This window comes from Patiria miniata, unplaced genomic scaffold (genome assembly GCF_015706575.1).
Source record: "Patiria miniata isolate m_02_andy unplaced genomic scaffold, ASM1570657v1 HiC_scaffold_7, whole genome shotgun sequence".
NCBI classification, from domain to species: domain Eukaryota; kingdom Metazoa; phylum Echinodermata; class Asteroidea; order Valvatida; family Asterinidae; genus Patiria; species Patiria miniata.
In genome coordinates, this window is record NW_024037074.1 from 40,033,443 (window position 1) to 40,048,459 (window position 15,017).

General features: G+C 41.0%; 1 long non-coding RNA gene across 1 annotated transcript in view; it reads right to left on the reverse strand.

Moving 5' to 3' along the window:
• The window catches only part of LOC119746165, a 49,949-nt gene extending 35,518 nt beyond the window's left edge, over positions 1–14,431 (reverse strand). Inside the window, exon 1 of the long non-coding RNA XR_005273698.1 lies at positions 14,229–14,431. This is a non-coding gene — a long non-coding RNA (uncharacterized LOC119746165). The remainder of the gene's footprint in view (positions 1–14,228) is intronic.
• Positions 14,432–15,017: the final 586 nt, after the last annotated feature.

Here is a 15,017-nt window from a genome sequence, read left to right on the forward strand (position 1 = left end):
CTCTCTAAATAGACCCTTTCATAAAATTGGTCACTGCTCAGTCGACCGTAAATGTAATGACATGATCAGGGTGTCATTTGAAAGAGGAGATTCAACCATAACAGAGGATATCTCCCTTTGATTCACATGTGCCCTACTTCTGTTTAAACTAGCAATAATATCTCGGTTTCGTTTTTTTTTTATCCATCCTGTACAGTACACTATGATTACAGTGAGCACGAGTATGAAACTCATTGGATTGTAGCCAAGTACATTCCGATGAGTGTGGTAATGCTATAAAAGAAAACACTCAGAGCTCCCCTTATCCCACCCCCCCCCCCCAAAAAAACCCCCAAAAGCCTAATTGAAGATAGGGGAGGAGGTTGTTGTTGTTGTTGTTGTTGTCTCAAGCCCGTAACCTCCCACTAATAACTAGTGTCAGCTTGCGTCCAAGACATATTCAAATTTGTTATGAGTCAAATTGCCAACAAGGATGTAGCAGTTTTAAAGTGAATTTGGCTATCTTAGGGGCAGTGTGCACGGCCGTATGAGATGCGCAAACTGAGAAACACCCTTCCTCTACGTTTGTTATGTTTTTAATACTAATTACAGTTTTCAAGTATTCTTGCTACAGGTAAAGGTTCTATATTAGCTTTGAAAGCACAACCCTTTAGGTTTGAAGGTAAGAAAGTAGGTCGCAACTTGCAGGTCATGTGTGCTTGCATGCATCTGTCTGTCGCATCATGTAACACATTCGTGATTTATCTTTTCTAGGCAGTTTGATCAGGTATCCCTGCTCAACGGTTGACAAGAAGGAAGGACTTGAATCACAACGGGTACAGCGATCGGTCTTCAGGTCTGCCCCTAGACAACAACAACGCAGGAAAAGAGGCGCTGCCAGAGTCTTTCGGGAATGCACCCCTCCTCGCAAACCTGTAAACGGAAGGGATCTGTGACAGCAAACAAATCTCTCTCACCTAATGGGGAAGGAGGGTGAGTAAATTAATCAAACACATCGGGTGAGGATTGCGTAAATGTAGACTAAGAACTTCCACAAAGGAATTTGGAGATTATTTGTGTAAGCATTGGAGAGCAAGTATAGACCAACAAAGCCAAGTATGATTTCAGTAAATTCTAAAGGAGGTTTACCACTAACATCTTACAAAGTTACGATTAGCACTGTCTTCCGCGAAGAAGTTTTTAAAAGAGCCTGGCAGCCAGTGGCAAAGCCACAAGGGGATGGGGTTAAAATCTCCCCTGACAAAAAATGGGGAGGGGATAAAGAAAGGGGATGGTAGCCGCGTATCTGATCAATGTGATGGACGCACTCTCTGCACACAGTCTGCGGACGTGGCTTTAACCATCAGTCTTGTGCCATTTCTCAAATCCCGGCGTCGTCTCCATATCTGGCTTCAGGCATACAGCTTGGCAATGGAGCTGGAGCCGGAGACTGAGACGAAGCCATTGTTTTGGAGTACACTCTCCCACAGCTACATGCTAGGAATGAAGACAAAACTGAAATCTCGCAGCAAAAAAATTTGGTAACCCCCCCCCCCCCCCCCTCCATGAACAATTTCTTGCTACGCCACTGCCAGAAGTGGAAGGGGAACATGTTTCTCAGACATTTCGGAAAGCAGATATATAGAGTGTCAGTCCTTGGGAAAATAGAGCAATCTCTTGAGGACGGATAGATGTAGATGGTTTGAAAGTTAAGAAAAACACTCCAGTTCTGATATACGAACACTTTACAGAAGGGATTAGTTATTGCATGGTGTCATTCACAAAACCGATTCTTGCATTTACCCACAAAGAAACAAGACAGGAAACCATCGGCAGTTTCAGTTGGTCTATGACAATATTAACAGATGTTTTTATAACCAAAACGTGATGTTTAAACCTGGTCAGAAAGAAACTGACGACCAGACTTTTGTGGTGTCTGCTTTGGAAAGAAATCATCATCACCACAGGAAAGGGGCAGACTGTGGACTCGTAAAAGGAAGTACCTCTCAACCAGAGAAGGGTGTTAATCCTTATTTGGTGAACATGTCCCAACCAACCAACCTAGAGCAGGAAGAAATCATTCAATCGGAATCAGGTGTGGTTGATTTTGGTCATAGACGATTGAGATCAAGACTCTGAAACAAGCCACTTCCACATTTTAGGGTTTTAACCAGTTTCCTTTTTTTCAAGGTCATGTAGTCTGTGGTTGTCTTCGACTGACAGTTTGGGTAAAGTGTTTCCAATCACTGGGCTGACAGTGTATTTCATGACAAAACTTTTAGAGGGGGGTAAAAAAAAATTGAACGGATTTTTTTTTTATATGCTTTGGACAACATTTTGAAACATGGGTCATCTATAAATGTAGAGTCCACTTTTCTGTTACTGTTAGGCCAAAAAAGAAAAATAGTCGGTCTCTGGTCAGACCGAAGTTCTGGTATTGATGCGGCGACGCGGTTTTTTTTTTTTTTGGGGTGGCTTTTTCTTTTTTCAAGCTTGAATTGTACAGACAAGGTGGGTATTATTTTGCTTTTTTGTGTCCTCATTATACATTGGTGTCCTCCATAATATGCCTTGGTGCCCTTTATCATTTGCCTTGGTGCAATTTCCTTATCCTTGGTGCTCCTTGGTACAAAAATTTGAGGAGGTGCGGCAATAGAGGGCGCTGTTGTAGCTTCCGTGTTAATTTGAAGAAGAAAAAAAGGTTGACGCGCATGATTAAAATCGACGCGCGCGCTGACCAGAGACCGAGTATTTTTTTTTTGGCCTTACATCGGACATTTATGATTTTATCATTCTGATGCACTCTGTAGTGCAGTCATCCTCAAATCCTGTGACAAAGACTACCAAAATTGAATTAAGGCATACCAGTTGGATGTAATAACAAGAAACAAATTAATATTTCAACAAAAATTTGTCACAATGTCTACATGAAAATTACACATCAATGACAAGTTTGTAAACACAATCCATGTTAACAATAGTAAAGAATTCCAAAGCCATAATCTGAAAACAGAATTACTGAACCTATCATTCATTCATTCATTCATTCATTCATTTCTTTTACTTGTCTCAGATCGTGGCCCGGGGGACAAATTCCAAAAGACAATTACATTATAAACAATTAATTCTAAAAACGATTATCATTTGACCTCATTGAGCAAAGCCAAGAAGATAATTTAAAGACATCATAAAAGTAAGATTCTAATCTCAACCCAAGCCCCTTGAGTGACTTGAGTAAACCTCTGATGAGTGGAATGCCCCCAGTCATCCAGTGTGGGTTTGCGGCAGCGCCTAAGCCCAGAGGATTTGGACTAACACGCAACGCTTCTCCACTCTGCACTTCTGATCATAAGCCTATCTCTTTCTTACATCCAGCACCTTAATGATCCCTTTCCGCTAAGCCAGCAAGAAGAAAAAATTTTGGCAAACTGCTGCCGAGCTGAGCTGAGCTGAGCGGAAATATGCCAGGAGGATCACTAACAAGATGCGGTAACAAGAGGTAGGCGTGAAAGTGGGAGGAGATTTAGAGGCCAGATCTCTTGAGGGCTTTGCTGTGACTTTCCTGTGTTTGACCGACCACAGCTCAAGATTGCAACCTCACAAGAAGACAATCTTAGCGCTCCAAACTTAGGACCTTCCTTGACTTGATGCATCCTCAGTCCTTTTATTAACAGTACTTAAAGTTAAGTCTTTTTTGGGTCATACATCCTTTGGATATCACTGCATATAACTACAGAGAAAGATGCAGATATGGGGAACACCAATTAACACCGCAAACTTATCTGTGAAGGATATTCTTTTCAGGACATTTTGGACTTTGCCTCCTCCTTTTTCTGGCTTGTAAAATGTGCACATAATGATAAAATTATCAATTTTAAAAATAATTTTAAAAGGAGGTTGTTAATTATGGGAGCTATTTTCTTCCTTCCTCTGTGCGCCAGTATAGCGTAACATTTGGACCATACGAAATGTGAACTCATGGGTTGTAATGTGCGTGCTTAAGTGAAAACAATGAGGACAGTGACAGGTCAAGTGTGGGGCTTAGAATCCACAGAAGGTAAAAGAGATTAGATTGCATAGAGGTCCAAATTTCATATGACACCGGCAAAGGAATTCAACTCACAAGCATATAGAGTTTATACATGTAAGGGTTCTTTAGACAAAATGAAGAAATTTCAGGAGAGAAAAGGAAATCATAAGATTCTCACGTTAAGGATTGTTTGCACAAACTTTTACCCTGGGTTAAAGAGAAGATACAACATTTGCAATCATCAAAAAACAAAATGATACAAATTATCACGAAATACCTTGCTGGATTATTAGGGAATGGCAGTCTAAGGCATCCTGCAAAGTTGTGGCTCCTAGTGTGCTGACATTTTCAAGAAAAATGGTATTTTTCCAACGCTGATCGGCCGACCAGCGTTGGAGAAAACTGGCTTTTTTCAAAAACTGCTCTTAATTTTTTTATAATTAGTTTTTCTGCATTTTCTTTGCAATCGATTACACACCTGTGAAGGGGTAAAAGCCTGCCGGACTAATTCTCTGACCTTGCAAGTTGACAAACTGCTCCGTTTTTTTTAAGTGGGGTCAGGGAACCAGACTCCAAGAACATGATGTTTTTCTTGGTTTTCTAGCATCTTCAAGCCCAAAACGTGAAGCAAGTGAGTTTAACAATATTTGCTATAACATTCTAATCCCCCAATTACATTTACTACTGAAAATTGCAGCAAGAGTAAATGTTGTACATTCCCTTTAACCGTCCATTTTTTAAGGAAAATCCTTGTGAATGGTGCCCATTCACATGATTTGTTACCGGGTGAAACCTCAATGATTTCCTGAATAAGTAGTCGAGTCCATCGGAAGTCTATCACAAGTCCGGTCAAAAGTAGATCACAAGTCCTTTCACAAGTCCTTTCACAAGAAACAGGGAATGAACAATAACAAAGAAATGCTTTCATTTGAATAGGGCTCGCTCAATGACGGCCATCTCTGTATAGGAGAAATGCAACTGCGTATTTTACGCAATCAAGCACGCATTGCGCAGCGTTGAAAATGTTCCAAACACGCGCGCTTTTTGCTCGAAATGTGTTCGAAATATGACACAGCCGATGCGCGTTATGCAAATTGACGCTCAAAATGCTGATGCACGTGGATGGTCTGTAGGAAATGACGTCATTTGAACGAGACCTAGGCCTATAGCTTGTGAATTGACTCAGGACTGGAGGACTTGTGGTGGACTTCTAGGGACCCGCGATGGACACCACTACAACATTGATCCGTAAGTGTGAAGGTGGCAAGGGCCTGCAGGATTAAAGACTGCCACTTGAATCGGAAGCTGCTAGGTGGCCTTCTTCCAAATGAAAGGTCAAAGGCCATCCCCAGGTTAGCAGTCCAAACAGGGTACATTTACTTTGGGTTACACTACAACAGCTGAAGATTGAATATCAAGGACGTACAAGGGTGTTAACATCTTCCAGGTTTAAAAGTGCTGACCCTAGATATTTTCAGCTATAAGTTCAGGGTTGAATTTCCCAGGTACTATGTCCAGATCATACTTCACACACTATTTTGAAAGCAAAAAGTGAATTTGTGAGGATAATGCCAGATGTCACAATTACGAACCTAAAGATGCTGAAATCGGCAAGAAGTTCTTCACATGAAGTACACGTATGAACCTACCCTATGACAAAAAGAAAAAAGTATCTAACCGTTAACTGCTTCTTTGACAACTGGCAGAAGGAAATTCACTGGTTTGCATCATCAACTATTCATTTCAATAAATGAATTGTTGATATCTGAAAAATCACAAGCAAAAACCTAACACAATGTTCACAGCAAAATGGCCATACACAATGTAAACACCTCAGCCGATAAAAGCACTACATTTTGAACTTGATCTATGATTCCTCCATCCAAGAGGGAAAAAAGTGGTTGAATTCAACTGTTATTCTTTTTAAAAAAAATGCACCTTTAAAGCCTCGAAAGTGCAAGTAGAGTAATGACCTTAGGGTCTCATCATTTATCAACAACAATGACTCACAATGTTCCCATGTGACCTGTTGGGGGCATCAAAGGTAGGGGGCATCAGCCCCCCATTCCCCCCCTCCAATCAACCCCCACCCCCCTCCCCTGATACATACTAGATACTGAAAAAAATAAGTTACAGAGAAAGCTTGCCAGATACACAATGTGAAGTGACTGTCTTTAAGAAAAGAAAGAGAGAAATGTGGTTCTCAGTAGAACCATCCGTAGTAGCTCAATGGCAGAACCAAAGCTTGTTAGCTTGATGTTTTGATTAGAGAAAGTTGCTCAGATCATGATCTTTTTCACCGACTGGAATGTTTGAACACTTATAATCAACATCACTTGACAACCACAAAGCTGGGCATCTGTCAACAAATCCGCTCATAGATATAAAATCCCTTCTCATACCGGTATTTCACAAATTATTCTGAAATCCACGTTTCCTGTAGAAATAAACATCCAGGAAATTGTAAAAAAAAAAAAAAATGACTAGAGAGGCGATTTTAAAGTGCAAGCAACAGAGACCATGACCACGTTTATAAACGAAACAGAATCTTCATTGCTTCAAGAAATGTCTTCACCAAAATGCCCAAGGGGTTATGATGACTGGATATCTCCATGTATGATCTACTTTCCTGTTTTGCATCACATTTATTCAGCTTCGGGCAAAATTAATTTTGTGGTGCTAGAATATCATATTTGTCAGAAATTGACGCTAATTCAAAACAGGACTAGAGTCGCATTTTTCAGGATACCAAGGCAGACCAGACTGACCCCTAGTCTTAACATCTTGCCTGGATGTACAGTCTAAGAATGGCCAGCACATTGTTGGCTTTACAACCTATGATAAAGGAGTCAACTTAGTTTAATTGAAAATATCCATATGTACTTGCGAGCATGGCCAATCAGACAACAAGAAAGGCACTCTTGTCCAGTGGGGTTGTCTAAGGGACAAATACAATTTCAGAAGCTTTGGGGCATTGCCTGCAGTGATGTAGTCGAGGCCATCACAAGTCCCCACAAGTCCCCACAAGTCCCCACAAGTCCATCACAAGTCCATCACAAGTCCATCACAAGTCCATCACAAGTCCATCACAAGTCCATCACAAGTCCATCACAAGTCCATCACAAGTCCATCACAAGTCCATCACAAGTCCATCACAAGTCCATCACAAGTCCATCACAAGTCCATCACAACTCCATCACAACTCCATCACAAGTCCTCCAGTATAAAGTCGAGTCACTAGCTACTCAAACTGTAATAAAAGCATTCCTTTGTTATTTTTCATCCCGTTTCTTGTGACTGTACTTATACGAAAGGACTTGTGACAGCGATTCTGAAAGGTCTTGTGATGGATTGAACTACAACACTTATTGCCTGTCCACAAACACATGTATGAGATGGGGTCCACTCATAAGTCCGATGCCTCATAGGTCCGATGCCTCATAAGTCTGACAAAATCATATCCAATAACCAAATATAGGCCCGTAAGTCCGATGCCTCATAGGTCAGATGCCTCATGAGTCCGACGTCTCATATGTCTGACGCCTCATAGCTCTGACGCCTCATAGCTCCGACGCCTCAAAAGTCCGACAAATTAAACGCCTCGTTTTTCCGACATCGGACCTATGAGGCGTCGGACTTATGATACGGCCCCTATGAGATCAGGTCTTCAGTCTGCTTCCTTGCTCCACAATCTGACACTCCCACTACATCAACTCTTTCATATCTGGGTCATTTCATCAATTCAGGTTCCTAAGTGTGACATTTTTCCTGTCCCGGCTCCCTCTGAACTTTATAATTTGCCATTCAAGGATCATAAAGAATGAGTTCAAACTACTCTCAATTAGTGTTGGATAGGTAGTGTGTTTCACATGATCACTCTTGGAGAAAGAACGCTTTTGGGGGTGCATCCAGAATTTATGAAAATTGCACACTTCAGATATAACAGGACAGGAAAAAAGTGGACCCCAAATGTATAGAATGACCCATATTGCATCCAACCTGCAGCTGCCATGAGTTGTTTGCATTGATATACAAAAAGTCAAAGTAAAGGTTTTGAAACGCTCTCAAGGATTGATGGCGCTCTCTCTTAGGATGGATTCGAGACTGTAATGATGCTCAATTATCTGTTAATAACTGTAACATTTTGCATTTCTACTGCTGAGTCCTTCATCAATGACAAAGAAGAAAATCAATAACGACAAGTCCACATGTCTATTAGTGAATCAATGTCAATCAAGGTTATGGAATCATCAAGGCTACTACTCAACTAAAAATGGGGGGAAAACTTGGACCTCGAGATGCTACTTAAAGACACTGATACATACCACACAGCGAGGATCCTCAGCGTGTACAAATAGTCAACAGTCAATACTTGGCCTCCGGTTGAGCTACAAGGTCAGCAGACTAATGGGTCCAGCCTCCAACTCCTCCAAGTTCACAGACATCAATAAAAGACTGAAACATTTTTCTCTCAGTGCCCCAGGGTTGAAAATTGGCAAGTAATTGGTAGATAATTGGAGGTACAATAACTCTTCAGGTTTTTTTTGTGGTCCTGTGGGCTTGTCCTCCCGCCTACCAACGTCAATGCCAAACTCGACGGGTACTCACGCTGGGAGGAAAGATTTTGTCGGTTTGGCTTCCCAACAGATCGCCTAACTCCTGGATGCAACGAGCGCGCGGAATTCCACCAATAAATGCCAAACTGAGAACTGAGCGTGCAAAACAGGTGGTCCCGCCCCAGGAAGGTTACACAAACATGAAAGCCAAAACCAACGTCCCTGGAACCGAGAAAGAAAAAAAGACTGACCAAATTTATTCCCCCCCCCCCAAAAGGGGACTGCTTGTGACAAAAGATGACCTACATTTATGTCAATACATTATAGCGTTTTTGTGTGCCATGGTACTGAGGATACGAATGCACAGGGCTAGCATTCAAAGCTTACTGGTATAAAAGTCTGGACAAGTGAAGACTCAATCATCCACAGGAATTGGAGATATACTTCTGGAATGTTCGAAAAACATATACACTGCATTTCCTTTTAGTCGACGCTTACTCAACAACTCACAACTCAAATACATTCTTAAATACTACATCTGAAGTTGAAAGAACTAGTGTTCATTGATTTTACATTAGTTGTACAAAGCATGCAGGGAACTTAGCATCATGCATATTCATCTTAATAACTAAGAGACACATTCTACCTCTTCACATTATGGGTAATTCCAGCATGAAATATCTGTGACAGAGCTCAGTTAATAAATCTGAAACTTGTATTTTTCCAATCTTATACATCCACCATCTAGTAATGGTATAGGAGTTTACACTGACTAGGAGTTTTGGATCATTTCTCTGAATCACACATGCTTGGCTGGTTTTAAACACTATGTTTAAGACTGGTTTGGAGTCTGGATGCTGATAATGACCCGAAACTCCAAACACCATTCATAAGATTAATTTTTTTTTTTTTTTTTTTTGGCGTCGGGGGTGATGTTTATCAAATTAGGTTTTGCCCTTCACCAACGTATTTAAACACTGTATACTCAGTGTGTTACCTTTTCAGTCGAACAGTCAAAACACGCATTGCACGAACTGCGCGATGTCGTAGCTGTGCCAGTGTAGTGTGAATTTAGGACTATATGAAATTTGGACTCATTGGTAGTATCGCCCATGCCTATTAAACCGAAGATTGTGAACCTTCAACTAATATAGGGTAAAAGGAGTCCAAGTTTAAATAGGAGTCCAAGTTTTAAGTGACACTGGAAAAGTGTTTAAGACCAGCCAGCGGGTGTTTTATCAACCGTTAAGATCAGCCACGTGACGGGCTCTCGACCAGTAGGAACGGGAATATGTCTTAGCTTTTTATGAATGAGACATTATGGTAAATTGGCTCTGTCACGGACATTAGACTTCCTTTCCTAATGCTGGAAATCATGAGGTTCCAAATACACATTCCCGTCCTGTAAATCCAGTGGAGAAAATGTTGTGCAGCAATTCCCCATGCTCAAACTTGCAGTATACCCCAGGCAACGGGACGGCTACTTTGAACTTTTCTTTTCACCCAAAGTGATTGATGTACTAGAGATGAGACTTTTTCTGAGCAATGCTACTAAATTGTTTAAAACTGCTCATGTATTAGAAAATAATATTTAATCAGGTCCAACTTAAAGAAGCAAAACCTCTTCATGCTTTCATTTTCACCACACAAATCAGTTGGGTTGTTTTATGTTAGAGTTGGATCTGAAACAAGCATTTATATTGGGGCAATGCACCTCTAAAATGTCTTAAAAGTCCCAAGAAGGTCAAGGTGACATTTGGGTTCGGAAAACGATTACTTGACAGTGAATGATGACTCACATTCAAAAATCAGTTTCCTTCAACAAATAATAACATTTATTTGTCTGTCAAAATAAATCTTAAAAAAAATTAAAATTAATATATCCTTATGAGAGGTCTTGACTACACACTGAATTGACATGACCTTATTCGAGAAGCTCCCTAACACAAATTCACCACCTTTAGTCTTCAGGCTAGTACAGCAAGCTAAAAAACAGTGGTTGACCTGATTTGACCCCTAGCCAATATTCAGAACAAGACTGCAAATCACAAGCCATTTAACTGCCCAGCATGTTCCAATATTATCTGTCACCTGCTCAGATCGAGGTGTGAAAGAGACAGGGGGAAAAAGTACGCTGAACTCATGAAGGGCAGATCAGCATTTGAAATTGAACTTCTCGCATTGATCGCTTAATCTCCGAATGAGACATTCTTTCAATCAGGGGGTTGCCAGGACTTAGAGGCAGATATGTCAAGAGAATTACAGAGTAGGAGACATTGAATGAGCCAGCATATGGCCGCGAACTCTGACCAGGGTCATTTCATCATGACTTTAATCTGCGGGTACTCCAGTTTCTGGGAAAAGAAGACAAGCTCTTGCCCCCCACAAGAGACCTAATGTTTATCCAGCTCCAAAGGCACTTACTTTAACAAAATGGATGCCACTTCTCTTCCAGTTGGATCTCAAAGATGTGGAGCACTCCCCACTTCTACCATTCTGGCAACTGGACTATCTTGACTTATTTTGGTAATATTGGGGTTTGCCCTTCACCCACACTTGCGAGAAAAAACAATCACAAGGGTTACTTGGTTGGGAAAGGAATCCATGACCTCCTGATTACTAGTGCAGACTTCCTACCACTTATCCACCAAGCTTGCCAGGATCAGCATGGCTTGCTCAGATCCAATCACTGTTTATTTTGGACCATCTTGATATGAATTATTAGTTCAGAGAATGCCACTAGCTGATATCCGTATTCTGATGTAAATCCAGATGACCGTGCCTCGCTATATCTTCCAGAAAGTAAAGCTTGGACCAATTTTGACAGTTGAGTGACTGAAAGAATTTCACTTAAAAGTCATCTTGTCCCCAATTTCAGTCGGAGAGTGTGAATTTTCTGATAGCAGAGTATTATGAAAAAAGAGAGCAATTCAGCTATGTCATTATGCTGTATACTTTTACTCAAATGGATTTGCTCACTACAAGGCAAAAGGTCCTTCATGTGTTGAAGGTTTAGAAGGAAACAGAGAGAAAAATGATATCATTTTGAAGTGGAGACCTACTAAAATAGTTCTCCTTCGAGGAGAGAAAAATCGTAAGATGAAGGGATATAATACCCACAAAGATATCCTTAAAAATCTCTCTTTTTGCTATCAACAGTGAAGATACTGACCAAGAAGGCAATGCCGTCTCAATTATTCAGAAGACATGTTCTCAAATGTTTATGACTGACAGCCCGGCTTAGCGATTCCTAAATTGTGACACCGTGACAGGAACCAATTCCAAAAAGATTGACAACAAGCTTCTACCAAAAACCTCAAGTCCTCTATCACTATCCACAATCTGTGAAGCCGGGTAAAACCCTGAGATTTTGGCGACCCCTTTCACGTCATGAGAATCAAACGTAGCTTCTACTCGGGCCCTTCCATAAGTGTGACACCGTGACAGGTTACAAGGAGGAACCAATTCCAAAAAGATTGACAACAAGCCTCTATACCAATAAAAGTCCTCTATTACTATCCACAATCTGTGAAGCCAGGTAAAACCCTTTCACGCCATAAGAATCAACCATAGCTTCTACTCAGGTAGATCGAGCCCTTCCATAATTGTAATACATTTTAATTGTATTTAGCATATTTATCAGTTTCAAGGAATACAGGTGTATGTTGTTAGTGTAAATGAAATAAAAGTACCTCTTAGTAATACCGGAATCTTATATAGCGCACGTACCGGTACCTACCAACAATTATGTACTCAAGGCGCTGGTAATTATGCCTATTTCTAAAGACAAAAATGAAGTTTATGAGAAATACGAGAACAATATAGAGTATGTATATTCATAAAGGGTATACAAGGTGCTGCGGCGCATATTGCAGCCACTGCCAGAAACACCGGGGCAAACCCCTTCTCTTAGCAATAAATGTTACTGTGTTCTTTTACGTGCATTACACAACACACGGGACCTACGGCTTTATGTCCCACTAGTGAAGCAATAATGGTAAAGTGCCTTGCTCAAGAGCACAAGGACCACAACAGGGATGTGCAAAACAGATATTCCCACCATGTCCCTTGTTGCCCATCATAACTTATTCCCTAATTAAAAGGAAATCTAGCATAGTTTGATATTAAGTTTTTGTAAACAGGCCACTGCAAACTTTAAACAGACTATTGGGCAAGCTGATTGAATCACGGTGACCCCAAATCATGAAAATTAATTAAAAGGTCTTGGAAAAGATGATAAGAGGCTTTGGGGACTCTGTCATCAGTGGCTCTTCTGAGAAGGAAAAGGTTTTTGACCCAGAAGGCAGCCAGAGGATTGTTAAATTATCAAAGTGACCACTGTAATTCAATTAGAGTGGAGATATCCAGGCTTTCCTCCGTATTTTCCTTAATATCAAGATGAGGAGGTAGTCATAATTGATGATTTTTTTGGGGGGACCAATTATGCAGTCCAAAATATAATTTCTTTGGAGAGTTGCCTTAATTCAACGGTCCAAATCTTGAAAGGGCGGGTGGCCACTGGTAATAGCATTGCATTACAAACCGGATGCTAATAAACAGGCTGGCGGGCTACTGACAGTGATGACCCAAGCTGGACCCTGGGCCAGTGTCTACTAGCCACACCTAATCCGGTTCAAGAGATACGAATGTGGGTTGTAGGATATCCAAGAGCTGCTTTAGCTAAGACCTGTCATATTTCACACATTATCAAAATCTAATCTGTTTTATCACAGCTACATCCCATGGATGGCATTTCCTTTTGACCCTCTGTAGTATGTCTAGGGATCTCAAAAATATTGGGCAGTGGCAGATCCAAAACTGAATTTGTATAATGCGGTTGGCCGAGAAACTTCCTTCAAGTTTTACTGAAAGAAAAATTTGGAAAGCGAACTTGGAATAGGTAACTGCACTCTTCTAATGCCGAACGGATTGTTTAGAGATACTCAATTTGAAATGTTTAACTGAATATTAACCAGTTCGTGTCGGGATTATTTTTGCCGGGATCGATGTTCAAAAAAGGCAAGATATAACAGTCAACTTTTGATATACAGCCAAACACCACAAATACTGATTCGCAAGAGTCACTCACTTCAGGCTGTGCCCACGGAACGTTAATTGTACCTCAACAGGCCGTGCACAGTGGCCAAGTTCAAGTACATGTACAACACACAGACTTTGTGTGAGCTTGTCTTACATACGCAGTGTGGACTTCCGAACAAAAGACGTCCACATAATGTAGGTAGCACCGACGAAGTGTGGACTTGCCCACGTCCACACAGTGTTTCCCCATTTCTGGAAAACAGGTTTAGAGGCATTTTTGGGTTAGGTTTATCTGTAGCAGAATGAAGAGAAACACTAAAGGGAATCATTGAAAAAAAATTGGGTTGTAAGAGTTTTCACAGTTTGAGAAAAATGAGTTTTTCCACTGGTGTTCCTTAACTACACGAAAAGAAAGGAAAGTCCACACTAGGTATGTGAAACAAGTCTGGGTGTGTGTGTGTGTGTGTGTACAAAACAAATGGGGGAGTAGCATGTTTAGACGTCATCTGCAGAGGAGTCGAGGCAAGCTGGACGTTTTGAGCTGTCAGCCGTGCCTGTGTATAGAAACATCGTGTTAACATGTCATCCGACGCGAAGTGGTTAATCGGAGCAATTAGACTTACTGTTCTGGTGAGGAGAGATAGTTTCCTGTCCTATCCCTGATGCTCCTTTGGAGGCTGGTTCAAGTCCCAAGTGCCCCGACGATCCAATTAAATGTCGTCCTGGAGTGATTAATGTTGTTTTCCCCTCCACCCTACAATTACAGATAAACAGGAGATCTGTAAATTCCACACACAGAAATCCAAGTTATCAACAAGCAGATTTGGTTTCTCTTAATGGCCACCAGCTTCAAGAGATTAACAGAGTTAAGCCTCATCCACCGATGTGAACTCAACGGTTGCGACATGTTCAATTGAATTAATGCAGGAAATCCTGTTGGATCCTCAACAGTTGGAGGAACCTCGTCACATCTCGGATCAAATTAATCTAATTTGAAACAAAAAAGTGCTCGAAGCCCAGAAAGACCTACGGCAAATTATAAGCTACAGCAATGACTCATCTTCACGGTTACCTTTAAATAAACAAAACTTTGTAATTAATTAGTATTGATTGGAGATTAGTTGGTGGGCAATCTTTTATAGAAATTGTCATCAGTCAAAATAGTACAGGTCCTTTTCTGCTGATTATTATAACACATGCTCTGTAAGCCAATAAGGCATGCTTAAGACTGAGTTAGCTCTATATGGGTATGTTCAGACAGAAGGCAGCTTCAGAGCTAGCCTATGGAAAAAGCCGCCTGCGTCTATGATATTCGCGCAGATTCAGCGATTAATTATGCAAAACAAGGCTGCGTCTGACCTCTAGATTGTGACCATTCAGCGGGCGCCTTCTATCTTCCGTAACCCGTTGTT